Below are 17,227 nucleotides of genomic sequence, written 5' to 3'. Positions count from 1 at the left end.
CAGGATTGATGGTGGGTGGAGAAGAAGGAATGGTTACAGGAGAAGATGGAGGTGTAAGAACATGGACAGTTATAGGTGATTCTGATGTGGCTTTTTCTGGTTCAGGGATAGGGGCAACCGCTATTGGTGCAACTTCTGAAATACCAGCAGGAGTAGAATCAGGTTCAGAAATGCATATACCTTTGGATGCTTTCTGAAGAGCTTTGACCACAGCCTCAGTCTTCTTCTGCTTCTTACTCTTCGGCTCTTCAACAATCTTTGTTTTGCCGCTAGAGATCTCTTTCCTTCTGACGCTCGCCAGAACTTCCTGTTGATTCACAGCCTCTTGAACAACATTTTCTTCATCGGATTCTTGAAGAATCATCTTCCTTTTTCTGGTTTTCTTCTTCTCAACAACTTCAACAATCTCAGCATTGTTATTTGACTTCTTCTTCTTTTTCTCAGCTTCCTTCTTTTTCTTCTCAAAATCAACAGAAACAGCCTTAACAACCTTTGCAATGACTTCGTCTGGGACCACTTCTTTCTCAGTGGTAGCAGCAACTTTCTGAACAACCTTCACTCGATTAACAGAAGGATGATCAAACTTTCTTTTGGTCCTTTCTTCCTTCTTGCGATTTACTTTAATTGGAGCACCTTTCTCTTGATCTTTAAGACTTTTATCCTCTTTTTGTGACTTCAGATACCTAGTTCTGACTTCTGGTACCTCACTATTGAAGAAGGTTCCAAATTCAGCTAGAACGGGTTTTCTTCTGATTCTTGTTCCAGCAAGAGGTTGGGGAGTCTTAATGATAGCCTTAATCACTTTCATCTTCTTTAACGTGAAAGCATTCAGGCAGGCCCCAGAGGTGACAGCAAGGTCTTTGATAATACCTTCAGATTCCAGGTCCTCAACAATCTTGGAATGAACCAGAAGATTTGAGATAATTCTACCAAACGGAATGGTGGTACAACTTTTTTCTCTGAAGGCATTTCTGGACTCCTTCACAGCCTTCCACATATGGTTGAAGATAATGTAGATAGCATCAACCTTCTTCTTAGTGGCAATGCAATACAGAATGTATTTTTGCTCATTGTTGACGAAGTCAGAAGCATGTGTCCCTTTCCTGTGATAGAAACACCCAAGAAGAATCTTGGTCCAGATTTTGTAGAGATCTCTCATGTCCTTGACATTCTTTGTTTCATTTATGTATGGGTAGAGAGCGGATAAAACATCTTTCCAATTTACCCTTTGATCGATTTCAAAAGCTCCCTCAGGGTTTCTCAGATCAAACATCATCCTTAGGATGTTCTCAGTCACTACCACAAACTTTCCATGGACGAAGGACAAGATTGATTTAGGGGCGACAACTGCATGTACCCAGAATTCCTTGACAAGATCTGGGTAGACTGGTCCACAGAACTCAGCGAACAACGAAGTCCATCCTTGAAAAATTATATCTTATTTGAGATGAAATTGGTGTTCTTCAATGTTATCAAAATCAACCATGAGTTCACATAGAACTTCTAATTTATCCTTAGGAATGGAGCATGCAACGACTGGAGTGAGTTCCTGATTTTCTTCATCTTGAATATGGAGAGGAGTAGATGAACCAACATTTTGAGATGAAGAAGCAGCCATTGAAACAGAATGAACAACTAGGAAGAACAAATTCTGGGTTTTCGGTTAGGGTTTTAGAAGCGACTAAGAAGTTTTCAAAAGAGAGTATGCAAGAAGAAAGAGAGACAAGGAGCGAAAAAGATAAATGAGATGATTTGAAAAGAATATATAGAGACGGATTAAAAAAATGCAATAAGATTAGAAAATGAACAGTTACAGAATCAAGAGAAATCTATTTACATTAAATGATAAGTGACGTTAGGTGAGAGAACGTGGTAAATGAAATGATTTAACACAGTTACCTAGGTCGGCGTCTTTTCAACTGCACGCTTTGTACTAACCGTACATACACGTGTTCACCATCAGGTAATAGATGACAGCTGTAAATATTTTGAATAGACTTTACGCCTTCTGATTCTGATCACTGCTTCTGATTGTCATTCTTAAGAAATGATCTGGTTCTGATAGGATCATCTTTCTTTCCAAGGATCACATCTTCAGAATGAGCTGAAGCAAGTCTAGGTGATCTTCTGACTGTTGGCTCTTCAGAAATCCTGAGATTCTCTAAAGATGCAGCAACTTGATCTTCTAATCCATTGCTTCTTAGACTTCCAGCTTCTGCAGCATTACTTCTTGGTTCTACAGCTTCTGATATATCAATATCGCAATCTGCAAAATTCTCAAACTGCTTTGGTTTTTAAAGACCAAGCTTATCATCAAACCTGATATTGATTGATTCTTCTACAATCAATGTTTCAGTATTGTATACTCTGTAGCCTTTAGAGCGTTTAGAATATCCAAGAAGGAAACACTTTTGTGTTTTAGAATCAAACTTACCAAGATGATCTTTAGTATTCAGAATAAAACATACACATCCAAAAGGATGAAAATATGAAATGTTGGGCTTTCTGTTCTTCCACAATTCATAAGGAGTCTTATTTAGAATAGGTCTTATAGAGATTCTATTCTGAATATAACACGCAGTGTTTATTGCTTCTGCCCATAAATGCTTAGCCATATTGGTTTCATTGATCATGGTTCTGGCCATTTCTTGTAGAGTCCTATTCTTTCGCTCTACAACTCCATTTTGCTGTGGAGTTCTAGGACAAGAGAAATCATGGGCAATACCATTTTCTTTGAAGAACTCCTCAAAGAATCTGTTCTCAAATTCGCCACCATGATCACTTCTGACCTTTATGATTTTGCACTCTTTCTCAGATTGGATCTGAGTGCAGAATTCAAAGAACACTGAATGAGACTCATCCTTGTGTTTCAAGAACTTTACCCATGTCCAGCGGCTATAATCATCTACAATGACTAATCCATATTTCTTCCCTCTGACAGATGCTGTTTTGACTGGGCCAAACAGATCAATGTGCAAGAGTTCTAACGGCCTTGAGGAAGAAACAACATTCTTAGACTTGAATGCAGGTCTGGAGAACTTGCCCTTCTGACATGCTTCACAAAGAGCATCTGATTTGTATTTCAGATTTGGGAGTCCTCTGACCAGATTTAGTTTGTTAATCTGAGAAATCTTTCTCAAACTAGCATGTCCTAATCTTCTGTGCCAGACCCATTTCTCCTCAGAAACAGACATAAGACAAGTCACCTTCTGCTTCTCAAGATCAGAAAGATCAATCTTATAAATGTTGTTCTTTCTCTTGCCTGTAAATAGGATTGAGCCATCCTTCTGACTTACAGCCTTGCAAGACTTTTGATTGAAGATTATATCATAACCATTGTCACTTAATTGACTTATGGACAATAAGTTATGCGTTAATCCTTCTACAAGAGGTACATTAGTTATGGAAGGAGAGTTACCAAGACTTATGGTTCCAGAGCCAATGATTTTGCCCTTCTGATCTCCTCCAAACTTGACTTCTCCACCTGGTTTAAGCACCAGGTCTTGGAATGTATACCTTCTTCCCGTCATGTGTCGCGAGCACCCAGAGTCCAGGTACCATGACATTTTGCTTTTTGTCCTCTTTGCCGCCAAGGATATCTGCAACAGAAATTATCTTCTCCTTAGGTACCCACAATTTCTTGGGTCCTTTCTTGTTAGTTCTCCTCAAGTTCTGATTGAACTTGGGTTTAGCAAAATATTTAACAAGAGGAACAGCATGATATTCTTTAGGTTTGTCAGCATGATATTTCTTAGGATGTGTCACATGCTTCTTGGTGTGAACAGTGTTAAACTTCTGTGCACGTGAAGTGAGCCTAATATCATGAGCATGGCCATATTTGAACTGATCATACAATGGCTTGTATGTGATCTTCATATCATCAACAGGTTCAAATTTATGTGAGGTATCACCCTCATAGCCAAAACCAAACCTTCTGTTTCCAGAAACACCATATATCATAGAAGCAAGATGACTTCTGCCAATTCTTCTAGATAAGAACTTTCTGAAGCTCGAGTCATATTCTTTCAGAATATGATTCATGCTAGGAATGGATTTTTCTGTTTCAGAAGGAGATCCACTATCTTTGGATAGATTTAAAACTTTTTCCTTCAGTTCAGAATTTTCCAATTTCAGCTTCTTAGTTTCAAATTCAAACTGCTTTTTCAGCTTTTTGTATTTGATACTAAGATGAGCCTTGAGTTCCAGAAGTTCTGTTAAACTGGAAACTAACTCTTCTCTAGATAGTTCAGAAAATACCTCTTCAGAATCTGATTCTGATGTAGATTCTGATCCATCATCTTCTGTAGCCATCAGCGCCAAGTTGGCCTGCTCTCCTTCAGAGTCTGATTCTGATTCTGATTCAGAATCATCCCATGTTGCCATATGACCTTTCTTCTTATGAAACTTCTTCTTGGGATTCTCCTTCTGAAGTTTTGGACACTCGTTCTTTTAATGTCCAGGCTCATTGCACTCATAGCAGACAGCCTTCTTCTTGTCAGATCTTCTGTCACCAGAAGATTCTCCTCGTTCAAATCTCTTTGAACTTCTGAAGCCTCTAAACTTCCTTTGCTTGCTCTTCCAGAGTTGGTTTACCCTTCTGGAGATCATGGACAATTCATCTTCTTCTTCAGATTCTGATTCTTCAGGATCTTCTTCTCTAGCCTGAAAAGCGTTAGTGCATTTTTTAACATAAGATTTTAATGCAATAGACTTACCTTTCTTCTGAGGCTCGTTTGCATCCAGCTCTATTTCATGGCTTCTCAAGGCACTGATAAGCTCTTCCAACGAAACTTCATTCAGATTCTTGGCAATCTTGAATGCAGTCACCATTGGACCCCATCTTCTGGGTAAGCTTCTGATGATCTTCTTTACATGATCAGCCTTGGTGTAGCCTTTATCCAGAACTCTCAATCCAGCAGTTAGAGTTTGAAATCTTGAGAACATCTTCTCAATATCTTCATCATCCTCCATCTTGAAGGCTTCATATTTCTGGATTAGAGCAAGAGCTTTAGTCTCCTTGACTTGAGCATTTCCCTCATGGGTCATTTTCAATGACTCATATATATCATGGGCAGTTTCCCTGTTAGATATCTTCTCATACTCAGCATGAGAGATAGCATTCAGCAAAACAGTCCTACATTTATGATGATTCTTGAAAAGCTTCTTCTGATCATCATCCATTTCTTGCCTTGTAAGCCTTACGCCACTGGCTTTCACTGGATGTTTGTAACCATCCAACAGAAGATCCCATAGATCAGCATCCAGACCAAGAAAGTAACTTTCCAGTTTATCTTTCCAATATTCAAAGTTTTCACCATCGAATACTGGTGGTCTAGTGTAACCATTGTTACCATTACCATTGTATTGCTCAGTAGAGCCAGATGTAGATGCAGATGTATTTGTTGGAATTTCACCAGCCATCTTTTACTGAAGCGTTTTTCTCTTCCTGAATCTTTTCTAAACACGGTTAAGTGCTGGCACCTTAGAACCGGCGCTCTGATGCCAATTGAAGGATAGAAAAACACTTAGAAAGGGGGGGGGGGTTTGAATAAGTGTAGTCTAAAAACTTGAACGATAAAAACAATTTGCACAGTTATTTTTATCCTAGTTCGTTGTTAACTAAACTACTCCAGTCCACCCCCACGGAGTGATTTACCTCACCTGAGGATTTAATCCACTAATCGCAACAGATTACAATGGTTTTCCACTTAGCCCATGACTAAGTCTTCTAGAGTATCCTGATCACAACCTGATCACTCTAGGAACAAATGCTTAGACACAAGCTAAGACTTTCTTAGAGTATCCTGACCACCACGTGATCACTCTAATTACAACTGCTTAGACACAAGCTAAGACTTCCTAGAGTATCCTGATCAACACTTGATCACTCTAGTTACTTACAAATTAATGTAATCAATTCTAAGAGTATTACCAATGCTTCTGAAAAGCTATAATCACAACAGTGATATTTCTCTTAACGTTTAAGCTTAATCTCACTAATATATTACAACAGCAATGTAGTGAGCTTTCATGAAGATGAAGTTTCTGAGCTTTGAGTTGAACAGCGTTTCAGCAAGTTTTTCAGAATAAGTTCTTTCAGAATTGTTAACCTTGCTTCTCATCAGAACTTCATATTTATAGGCACTTTGAGAAGATGACCGTTGGGAGCATTTAATGCTTTGCGTATTCCGTACAGCATTGCATTTAATGTTTCACGCTTTTGTCAACTACCTCGAGCCTTGTTCACGCTGTGTCTACTGACGTTGCCTTTAATAGCTTCCAACGTTCCTTTTGTCAGTCAGCGTAGCCTGCCACATGTACTTTCTTCTGATCTGATGTTTGTGTATACAACGTTTGAATATCATCAGAGTCAAACAGCTTGGTGCATAGCATCTTCTTGTCTTCTGACCTTGAAGTGCTTCTGAGCGTGATACCATGAGAACTTCAGTGCTTCTGCTTCTGATCTCAAGTTCTTCTGATGCTTCCATAGACCCATGTTCTGATTCTGCCTTGACCATCTTCTGATGTCTTACCAGATCATGTTCTGATGTTGCATGCTGAACCTTCTGAGACAAAGCTTCTGAGCGCTGATTTGTGCATACTCTTTATATATTTCCTAAAAGGGAAATTGCAATGTATTAGAGTACCACATTATCTCACACAAAATTCATATCCTTGTTATCATCAAAACTAAGAATATTGATCAGAACAAATCTTGTTCTAACATGAACTTGGTTAATGAGTAATACATGGTGAATATCTTGTTGTTTATGTTTCATTTATTGTTTTGGATCACTATTGAGAGATATGTTTCAAAGCTAGACCTAAAAGATATTCATCTATCAATAAACAAACTCTAGAGATAGATTTGTGAGTTGATAATCACATGTATCAAGCTTTTAAAGATTATCACGTTGATTGTCGGCATGAGAGATCATCTGACGGTTAATATGATAATAATCACGATATTGCTTTAGAGATAAACGGTATCGAGAGGATACATGATTGTATTAATCATTAACAGGTTCATATATATGATCATTAGAGTACGCATGAAGCAAACTAATGAACACTAATCTTGACACAGTTTCTCAAATCATTTTCAAACCCTATTTTATGTTCTTTACTTACTTTGTATGCATTTATTATTTCATGTCACCAAACTGTTACCCAAAACCTAACTCAAGATACACTAAGCTGTAGAACGGCGATAATATCGCATCAATCCCTGAGGAGACGATACTAAAAATACTTTTCCTATACATTCTAACAGTATCTACTGTGCAACTAAAAGTTATGAAGTTTGACTTATAATCAGTCACTGACAACAACGCCAAAAACTTAATGCATTCTAACTGCAAATGCACAGGTATATTGCAGTAGTGATAAAAGATATTGATCCCACAGGAACACTCAGTTAATCCTATCGTTATCTATATTCCCAGCTTGTAAATCTAAGGCTAGTGATTATGATGTTGATTGTAGAGGGAACAAAAATTATAACTAAATTAGAACTTAGAAAATATATCAAAACAGGGGACTAGAATATGATTCTCAGTGAACCTCGGGGACTAAATAAATGATTGACATATGTTCTGTTTCGAAATTACTTTTCAGAAGAAAATATTAGTTTAAAAACATTAGTCTCCCACTCTCGCGCTATTGACTCGTGCTATATTTCAAAACCACAAATGTTTTGCTCTCGCTCACCCATTTAAGTTGAAAAATACTTTTTGAAAACCAACAAGTCCTAATTAATCCTAAATTGCTCACGTTGTGTTTAGGAAATAATGTCTAATTTTTACTATCCAATACAAACCTCACACTATTGCGCTATTGGTTTGAAACCTTATTGTTTTTGTTGTCACGTAAAACTTTTTTTAAAATATTAAAACTTAAAATCAAACCAGAAAATAAACAATTTCTAATAAAAAGGAATTATGCCAAATCAATATCGAGTCCCTTCGAAAAGACGGTCCTCACCCTCACATACCGGACTCAAAACAGCTTAGCCAGACATGGTTTTTCAAATAAACATGCAATTATGATTATTAACTATAAACATAAACATACTTAAGTTTTTGAAATAATGTACTGTAGATATAACAAGAATATGAGACAGCAGCAACATAAGCAGTATTATGATAATAGTTGGAATAAAGTTATGAAACTAAAGCAAATATAATTTAAAGAATCTAGTAGTAGAATTGCAAATAAACACTGGAATGATTCTGGAAATAAATTTCTACTATGCCAGCACGCCTAAATTGATCCAAGCTTACAGATGAAATCCTAAAACTAATGTTATGGTAGTCCCCTGATGTGACAACTCTACCACTTTGAAAAGTAAATTTCTGTTTAAAACTAAACTTGCTCTTGTGCGTATGAACTTGGATGCCCAAATTGATGAGAAAATATCAATATATAGTCAATACTGCTCTTGAAAAGTGTCCCAAGTCATGAGGGAATCATGGAGAAAAAGTAGGGAAGGTGGGTGAAGATTTAGCAATATGTTCCTTTTTTCTGCACTGCGCGTCTATGGCGAACGCCGTGGTTAAGTTGAGTGGATGATGTGGCTGTTGGGAATAGTTTTATTGAAAAATGAAAAATGAGACTATATATATAATTCATTCACGGGACAAATATAATCAGTTAAATTTAATATTTATTTAATACCTTTAATGAAAAATGAGAATAGTTTTAATATATGAATTATAGTTTCTTATAAAAGACTTAAACGAAAATTAATTTAGTTTATAAATTTAAAAGGATATTGATATATGTTTCCGTCTTAACTGAGACTATACTCCTAACTTAAAAATGCATGCAATCTAATAAACCATCGCCTAAGAACGTGTGTAGTCCAATTATGAGCCATTAAAATTAAGAGGTCTTAACTTCATTCTATACGAAGGTTATATGACCTCGGGAGTAAAGCTTAGACCTACCATAGAAAAGCACTTGATTTAAGCAAATGATTGAAGGAGAGTTATTAGATGACATAACAAATTATATTCTAATAATTGTCTATTTAGATAGTGATCTTACATTGGAAGATTATATGCCTCCAAAATCCTAAAACAACTCTTATAAAATGGGTAGTAAAATGTCAAATTAAAATACACACAACTTAAACATAGAATATCTCTCACATCCGATAAAAATTTATTGAACATCATAATGTTTGTATGTATCAATTCCATCAAGGCGATGTGCCACAGATATTTCAAACTTGTCAATATCTCACCAACTTCACAACCACATCAAGGATTTCTTACAAATAACAGTGATACTTCTCATACAAATAATTTGTTATATTTAATATTTATTATTTATTTTAAAAATAAATAACTCTTATAAAACGCGTAGTAAATTGTCAAATCAAAATACACACAACTTAAACATAGAATATCTCTCACATCCGATAAAAATTTATTGAACATCATAATGTTTGTATGTATCAATTCCATCAAGGCGATGTACCACAGATATTTCAAACTTGTCAATATCTCACCAACTTCACAACCACATCAACGATTTCTTACCAATAACAGTGATACTTCTCATACAAATAATTTGTTATATTTAATATTTATTATTTATTTTAAAAATGAGAATAGTTGTAAGATATGAATCATATTCTTATAAAAATCATACACGAGACATTGACTTATTTTTTAAATTTAAAAAGACATTGACGTGATTTTAAATAAAACTAATATTGAATAATATTTAAAAAACAAGAGACATGTACTTTAAAAATGTGAGACGAATATTTGTTCTTGAATAATTTATTAAAAAAAGGACAAAAAATTTATTATCCATAAATATTTTAAAAATGGGAAATATATTTGCATTTGATAATTATAAAAATAAATGAAACAAATATTCATCACTAATACATAAAAAAAAAATATGAAACTGAAATTTGAATAGAAAATTAAATTTGCTTCAAATTTATAAAATTAAATCTTAACAACTTAGTGCACGTATTTCATTTATTTTTAAATTCTAACTTTTTGTTAAAAAGGCTAAAATTGAGTCCATTCCAATGTTAGAAAATGAGAACTTAGTAAATTAGTAGCTAAATACTAATGCATGTGCAATGAACATTAATAACCAAAATATAGGTAAGATTCAAATGCCACATCACTTATACCTTTCATATATTTTTTTTTCTATTTGATAATTTTTTTCTTCCTTTTCATGTAAATTTCCTTTTATTTATACTAACTCTTTATGTTCACAATTTTACAAAGTCGACAAAACTCAATTAAATGGTCTGTTTTAAACACAATTTACACTATTTATAAGAATCATGATCTCTATTTCTTCAATCATATTCAAGTCTATAAATTTTAACAATCCTAGATTGTTCTTATTTCTTTCTTCAATATTTTCTTTTGTTTTATTGTCAATGGTCATTTTTGAAAATCAAAACCAATCATCAAATAATCTTCCAGAAGATATCATTCAATCTATTTTCACTTTCTTGCCTATCAAAGATGCAATTGTTATTTCATCATTTTTGTCCACTAGGTACAAAAGATCATGGTGTTATAATCGTCATTTATTGTTTGGTTTAGATTTTTATTTATGATACAATCAACTGAAATTGACGACAATAATTGATCATGTATTCAATTCGCACAAGGGTGGTGAAATTAAACTATTTCAGTTACATATTAATCCTATTGGGATTGAAACTTTGCTTAAGAGATGGTTACAAATTTGCATTCAAAAAAATTTAGAAGATCTTGAATTGCATTTTCACCAATCTTGTTTTACAATAGAATTTAGTGTTTTTAACGCACTACAAAAGTTAAAAACACTAAAACTCGTTAATTGTGTGATCCAATTACCAGCGGTTCTAAGTGGCTTACAATTTCTGCAAAGACTAAATCTATGTAACCTTGACTTAACTGAAGAAGTATTTAATGTGTTTATTGAGAATTGTAAAATGATTCAAACTATTGTTTTGGTCCATTGCTCTAGGATTAAGAAATTGATCTTATTTGCTAAAGAAAATAAATATTTTAGAAAATTGAAAGTCATTGGATGCCAAGACTTAGAAGAGATTAGAATTGATTCACCAACTCTTCGTTCAATTTTTTACCATGGAAATTTTGTTGTAGTTCGAATTGAACAAGGGATGCAATTGTATGAGGCTTTTTTTTACTTTATAACCTTCAAAAACTACGTGCAATCTACTCAGCTTGAATCTCTAGTTAGTGATCTCTCACATGTCTCAATTCTCACCACTACACATCTACTTATTGAGGTATATATTAATATTTGCTTGTTTTGTTCTAATTTTCAATTCCTTCTATATTTTTTTATTAATGTATGTATATATTATGGCATGCAATATATCTATATACATTTATCATTTTTATTAATTTGTGCCTTTATTCATATGTGTTTTTAGGGTTTGGTTATAAGCCCCCGTGACGCGAAACTTCGAGAAACACAATATTCATCTGTAAATCTGAAGGAACTTCATTTGTTCTTCAATGGAACAATATTTTGCAATCCATATTATACTACCATGTTTTTCAACAGATGTCCATCCTTGGTAAGACTTTACATTGATGTGAGTACTTTTAATTATTTTTAAACTACTTTATTGATAATAACTATTAATCATTGATTGATATGACCTTAAAATCTACAATATAAGTGTACTCTCACGAATGGAGTAACTTATGTTTTTTTTTTTTGTATTGAGCCTGAATTTAAATTGTATGTGCAGCTCAATGATTATCAATTTGACTTTAAAATGTATTGGGAAATGCATCAGAAATATTTGATTGACAACTGCAATCACAAATTTTCATGTCTCAAAGATGTAGTGTTGAGAAGTTTTAAGTTTCTACCATCAGAACTTGAGTTAGTAAAGATTATTTTGCAAAGAGCAACAATTTTGGAGAGTTTAACTTTTGTTCCTCCAAAAACTATGGGTTGTAGCTTGTTAAAAAGACAAGATGCACTAAAATACGAAAAACTTTTTGGTTCATGGAGAGCATCAACAAAAGCCATCATAAACTTGGATGAAAACTATGTTGAGAAGACTTTACATAATCCTACCTGTTCAAAATGCTGGCTAGGTGCAAGATGAGTTTGGAAGTGGACTTGAATAAGGACGTGTTTGTCTTTTTGAAATATGTGTTTTTTTCATGGTGTTGTGATATTATAATGGTATTATTTCATTTTTATTGTATGTCAGTTTTTAATTATATGGCCTTGAGTCTTATATGTTGTTTTTTTATAACTAATAAATTCATATTATAACGTTAAAATTTACTGTGTTTTTTCATTAGTTATAATTTGTTGAGCTTTTTTATATGTATCAATATTTTCCCCATTTTGGAGCTTCAACAATGAAACCTAAGATCAATTGTTTTAGAGTTCCTTAAGACTTATATTTACACGGAGAAATTAAAAATTAATTGATGCACGCATATATATATATATATATATATATATATATATATATATATATATATATATATATATATATATATATATATATATATATTTATATATATATATATATATATATATATATATATATATATATATATAACATTTTTTGAAACTAACATGAACTCAAATGGATAATGAAATTCGGATTAAATCATATAAAAGAATCATTCTTGATTTAAAAAAATTATTTATTATTATTTATTTACTTTTAAATTCCAACATTTTTTAAGAAGGCAAAAATTTAGGTGCACTCAAACATTAGTAAATGAGAAACTAAAAATCTATGCGTGTGCAATGAACATTTACACCATAATCTAGGTCAATTTCAACTTTGGTTAAAAAGACAAAATTTTAAGTCAATTCCAAATTAGTAAACGGGAAGCTAAATACCAATGCATTAATTTAGGTCGATTCAAATGATTGTAAACAAGAAAAATATATGACCTCTTTCATTTTAAAAGTGCAAGAAAATATCATATTTGACCAAAAATTTATTCGAAGATTCAAATGCCACATTCAGGTACGGAGCCACATTGACAAAAGTGTAGGCATGTGCTCCCACTTTTTTTGATTTCCGGTACCATGTGTTATATATATATATATATATATATATATATATATATATATATATATATATATATATATATATATATATATATATATATATATATATATATATATATTATTATCATGTGTTTCTAACATATATGCACGTACCTGTGCCGTCATGATACATCATAATATATATATACAACCATTAAATTCATCTGTATCTTCATTTTTTTAAATTTATTTTTATTTATTTAACATTAGAAAAAACATTATATATATATCTCCTCCCTCTTTCTTTGTTTTTAATTATTTAACTTTTAGAAAAAATATACTATTAATATTATATATTTTTCTATTTATTTTTGTTTTTTTAACTTTTTAGAAAAAATACTATTGATAACATATATTTTTCTTTTACATAGTTTATTTTTGGTTTACCTAGTTACACTTTAAAATATACATTTACAATGTTTTGCTTTTAAGTTTAAGTAATTTGATGTTAATTGTGAAATCGTTTATTTGTTGAACATTATGATATTGCTAATTGTTGACTTCCATGAGTTTAATTGTTTGCATTGTGTTGTTAACCGGTAAATTCTATGAGTTGAATATCATTGTGAATTGAATTGTTGTGTTAATTTTACATGACAGATTTCTATCAGATTACTTGCTATTTGTGCTTATTTGTTGCAACTTTCATGAGTTGGCTCCTAATTGTTGGTTAGTCGGTGTTTCTGTGATCTTTTGTGCCATATTCTGTTGATTCTGAATTTGTGTTATAAGCTTGTTTGCTATTTGATACACGGCTTTACCATCTTGGAAGTTTGCCTTAGAGCTTGATTTAATTGTGGAGCATGAATTACTTGGCCTTGCATTGGTGTTTGAATGACGTTTGATCGGCTTCCGAGCCTTTTCGTGCCGACTTCTCGGATGCATAGCTTGCTGCTCCGATTTCTAAATGTGTGTTAAATTGTAATTTAATTGTGCGGCATGATTGTCTTATCGTTGCCTTGCTATTCTAACGCTATATGCTCGATTGCGGTTCGATTTGATGACACGTTCTCATGTTGCACACACGGCTGCACCGTTTGAGAATTCAAACTCCGACTTGATTTTAATTGTGGAATTCGATTTTCCTTGTCTTGTATCGGTATTCTAAGGATGTTGTGCTATTTTGGTGCGATTCCGTGATGACATTTTGATCGCTCATTTTATTTACAAAGTGTTGTTCCAAGTTTGATTTGTCACTTCTATTCATGTTTTGACTTCCGTATCTTGCACATTGGTTTTGTTTTGATGTAGCAACATGAACACTTGATTGTGATATTATTTTCCTTGTTATTACTAACATTTTCCATGCTTGTGTGAGTAATTCCAGGATGATTTCTCAAGGAGCTTAGCTTCTTAACTATTTGTGGATTATTGCGAGACCTCTCATCTTGAGGCTCACCATTCTTTTTGCTATTGTTTTCCGTGAAGTTTTGTTTGTGATGCAGATTCACCATTACCAACGCCTTTGCGATTTATTTTCTTCGACGGCGTATCTTTGCATTACGGATTACTTCTCATTCACTAATCGCAATTGTGTTTGCTTGATGTTAGCTCGCGCGAAGCCACTGTGTTTCTTTGCTGCTTAGTTTGTTTTATTATGGATTGTTATACGTTTGGTATACTTTTTTGAACTGATTTACTATTTTCCGTATTTTTTTCCTTTCGATGCCATGAGAGGTAGGACTGGGAGACCGTACCACTTGACAGACATACTGGAAGTCCTTAAAGGATGCTCTATTTGTGTTTTTTTTGCGCTTGCAGGAGTCATGATGCGATAAGACCTCGACGAAGGCACCATCATTAAGTCCTCAGAGAAGGCAAGTGGGAAGGGTCCGCAATCGACCCCCATCGGTTCATCGGGTCGTTCACTAGCTCGCGTTACACGTTGATGATTTTGAATTGGTCCCCCGATCTTGTTATCGAGTCAGTCAAATGGAAAAGTATCTTGCAATCGGATCCCCACGCTTTGTCTAGCTTGCATTAACCGATGATGATGATGCTTTGTGCATGCACGCACAAGTGATTGAGTCCTTTTACATTCTTGCCTTGGTGACATGATACCATGGTATAGACACTTTGATTTCCCACAGCTAGCTTGTTTGCCTTGGTTGACATGACCCCTTGGCTAAAGCTTTCCCCTTAAGAGCATGTTACTTCCTTCCTACCTCCCTTGCTGAGTCCCCAAAGGTCAAGCTGCAGTAAGATGCGAATGTAACTGTTCACCTAAAAAAACAAAACAAACAAAAACTAGTTAGTGGAACTACGATAACTCTGATTCCTCAAAAAGGATATGTAGGCATTGGGGTAGGGCCCAGGCGAGCACAACTCTTTCTTTTCCCTACATTACTTTCTCTTTCTTTTTGTAGGCATCTTAGCTTAGCTTTAGACATAGTTTCTTTGAGACACCCAGAGATTAGACAACAAGCGTGGATCCCATTTAGTACAATGGACGTGAGGGATGCTAACACCTTCCCCTCGCGTAACTGACCCCTTACCCGTTTCTCTTGTTCGCCATGACCTTGCTTATCTCCCCCCTTAGGTTTACTCTGTGTTTCCTTTTCCTCTCTTGTGATAAATAAACACGGATGACGACTTTGTTTCTGCGTCACTTTTGCGTTTGTACTTGGATGAAAATCTCGGGAGCGACATGGCTGATGTGTAATGTGGACGCAACCTTTAATAATAACAACGACACTACTAACAGGGGGTGGTGTGTGCGTAACCACCTTGGACATTTTATTTATGCAGGTGTTGCTTGGGATTCAGGAACTCTTCCCGTCTTCGAAGCTGAAGCCTTGGCACTTAAAGAGGCTATTCTTGGAGCTATATCTTTGCACTTAGAGTTTGTGACTTTTGAAAGTGATTCCTAAATAGTGACACAAGCTATGCAGTCTAAAAGGAAGGTGATTCCGAGTTTAGCCTTATTATTGAGTCCATTGATAGTTTATTACATTCATTTCCAAACTTTGAGGTGAAGTTTGTTAAATGTCAAACGAATATGGTTGTTGACTCTCTTGCTAGGGCGGCCAATTCTTGAGCTCGATGTAGTTTGTTAGTTTCGACTCCTCGTTGTATTAAACATCTTTTAATAAATGAATTATATTGAATTTGTTGTTATAAAAAAATATATGTTATTTTTTATATATTATCATTTTTAATAAATTAATAGCATTTATTATATAATTGTTGTTAACAAAATTCACATGTTATTCTTCTTACCAAACTAATAGCATTCATTGCAATTATTGTCTACAAAATTCATTAGTTATTCTTCTTAGCAAATTTATAGCATTCATTGTCATTGATGTCTACCAAAATTATAGATTTTATTTTGTCTAATATTTATCATTATTTTTCATTTCTTCTTTTATTCTATTTTAATTTAACACGCAGCATAATAATAATTTTTCACAATTTGTTTTTATGTTTTTTTTTGGTACAAATTTTTATGTTTGTTTTTAACTATTTCATTCTTACTTTTTATCTTCTAACAATAAATTCATAGATTGAATTTGAAGTGTTAGTGCGAAAATGAGAACATTTATAAAAAAGATAAAAAATATCTAAAAATGACTCATGATCCAAAATACTTCATTTTCTATTTATGTTTTGGATAATGTTAAGAATTTTATAAATGGAATTTTTATAAAATGTAATGTTTGAAAATTGTATATTAATTTGATTAGAAGTATATAATTGATTTATTTATTTACTTTTTCAACACAAACATTTTATTTATAATTTTTTAATATGTACTTTAAGGGTACAAGTTAACATTGCCTTTATTTTTATTTTTATTTGAATGTGGTTAAATAATCGATTTGTTACCAATCGTTAGTTGATCCGGTGGTGATTGACGCTAGACTTGGTAGAGAGAATCACAGTTCGATCCCCCACAACTGCGATCGGGAGGGGGCTTGACCCATCCCCCACAACTGCGATCGGGAGGGGGCTTGACCCACTTGATGCCATAGTAGATCTCCCGAACAGGACTATACCGGTGGTGATAAAATCAAAAAAACAAGTAATCGATTTGTTACTGCAATTAAATAATTTGTATGTGGTTAAATAATCGATTTGTTACTTTATTGCAATTAATTAATATGTAAGCAAGCAACTAATCTTTGTTTTTACAATA

Source organism: Vicia villosa, linkage group LG1 (genome assembly GCF_029867415.1).
Source record: "Vicia villosa cultivar HV-30 ecotype Madison, WI linkage group LG1, Vvil1.0, whole genome shotgun sequence".
Taxonomy (NCBI): domain Eukaryota; kingdom Viridiplantae; phylum Streptophyta; class Magnoliopsida; order Fabales; family Fabaceae; genus Vicia; species Vicia villosa.
This window is presented reverse-complemented; position numbering follows the sequence as displayed.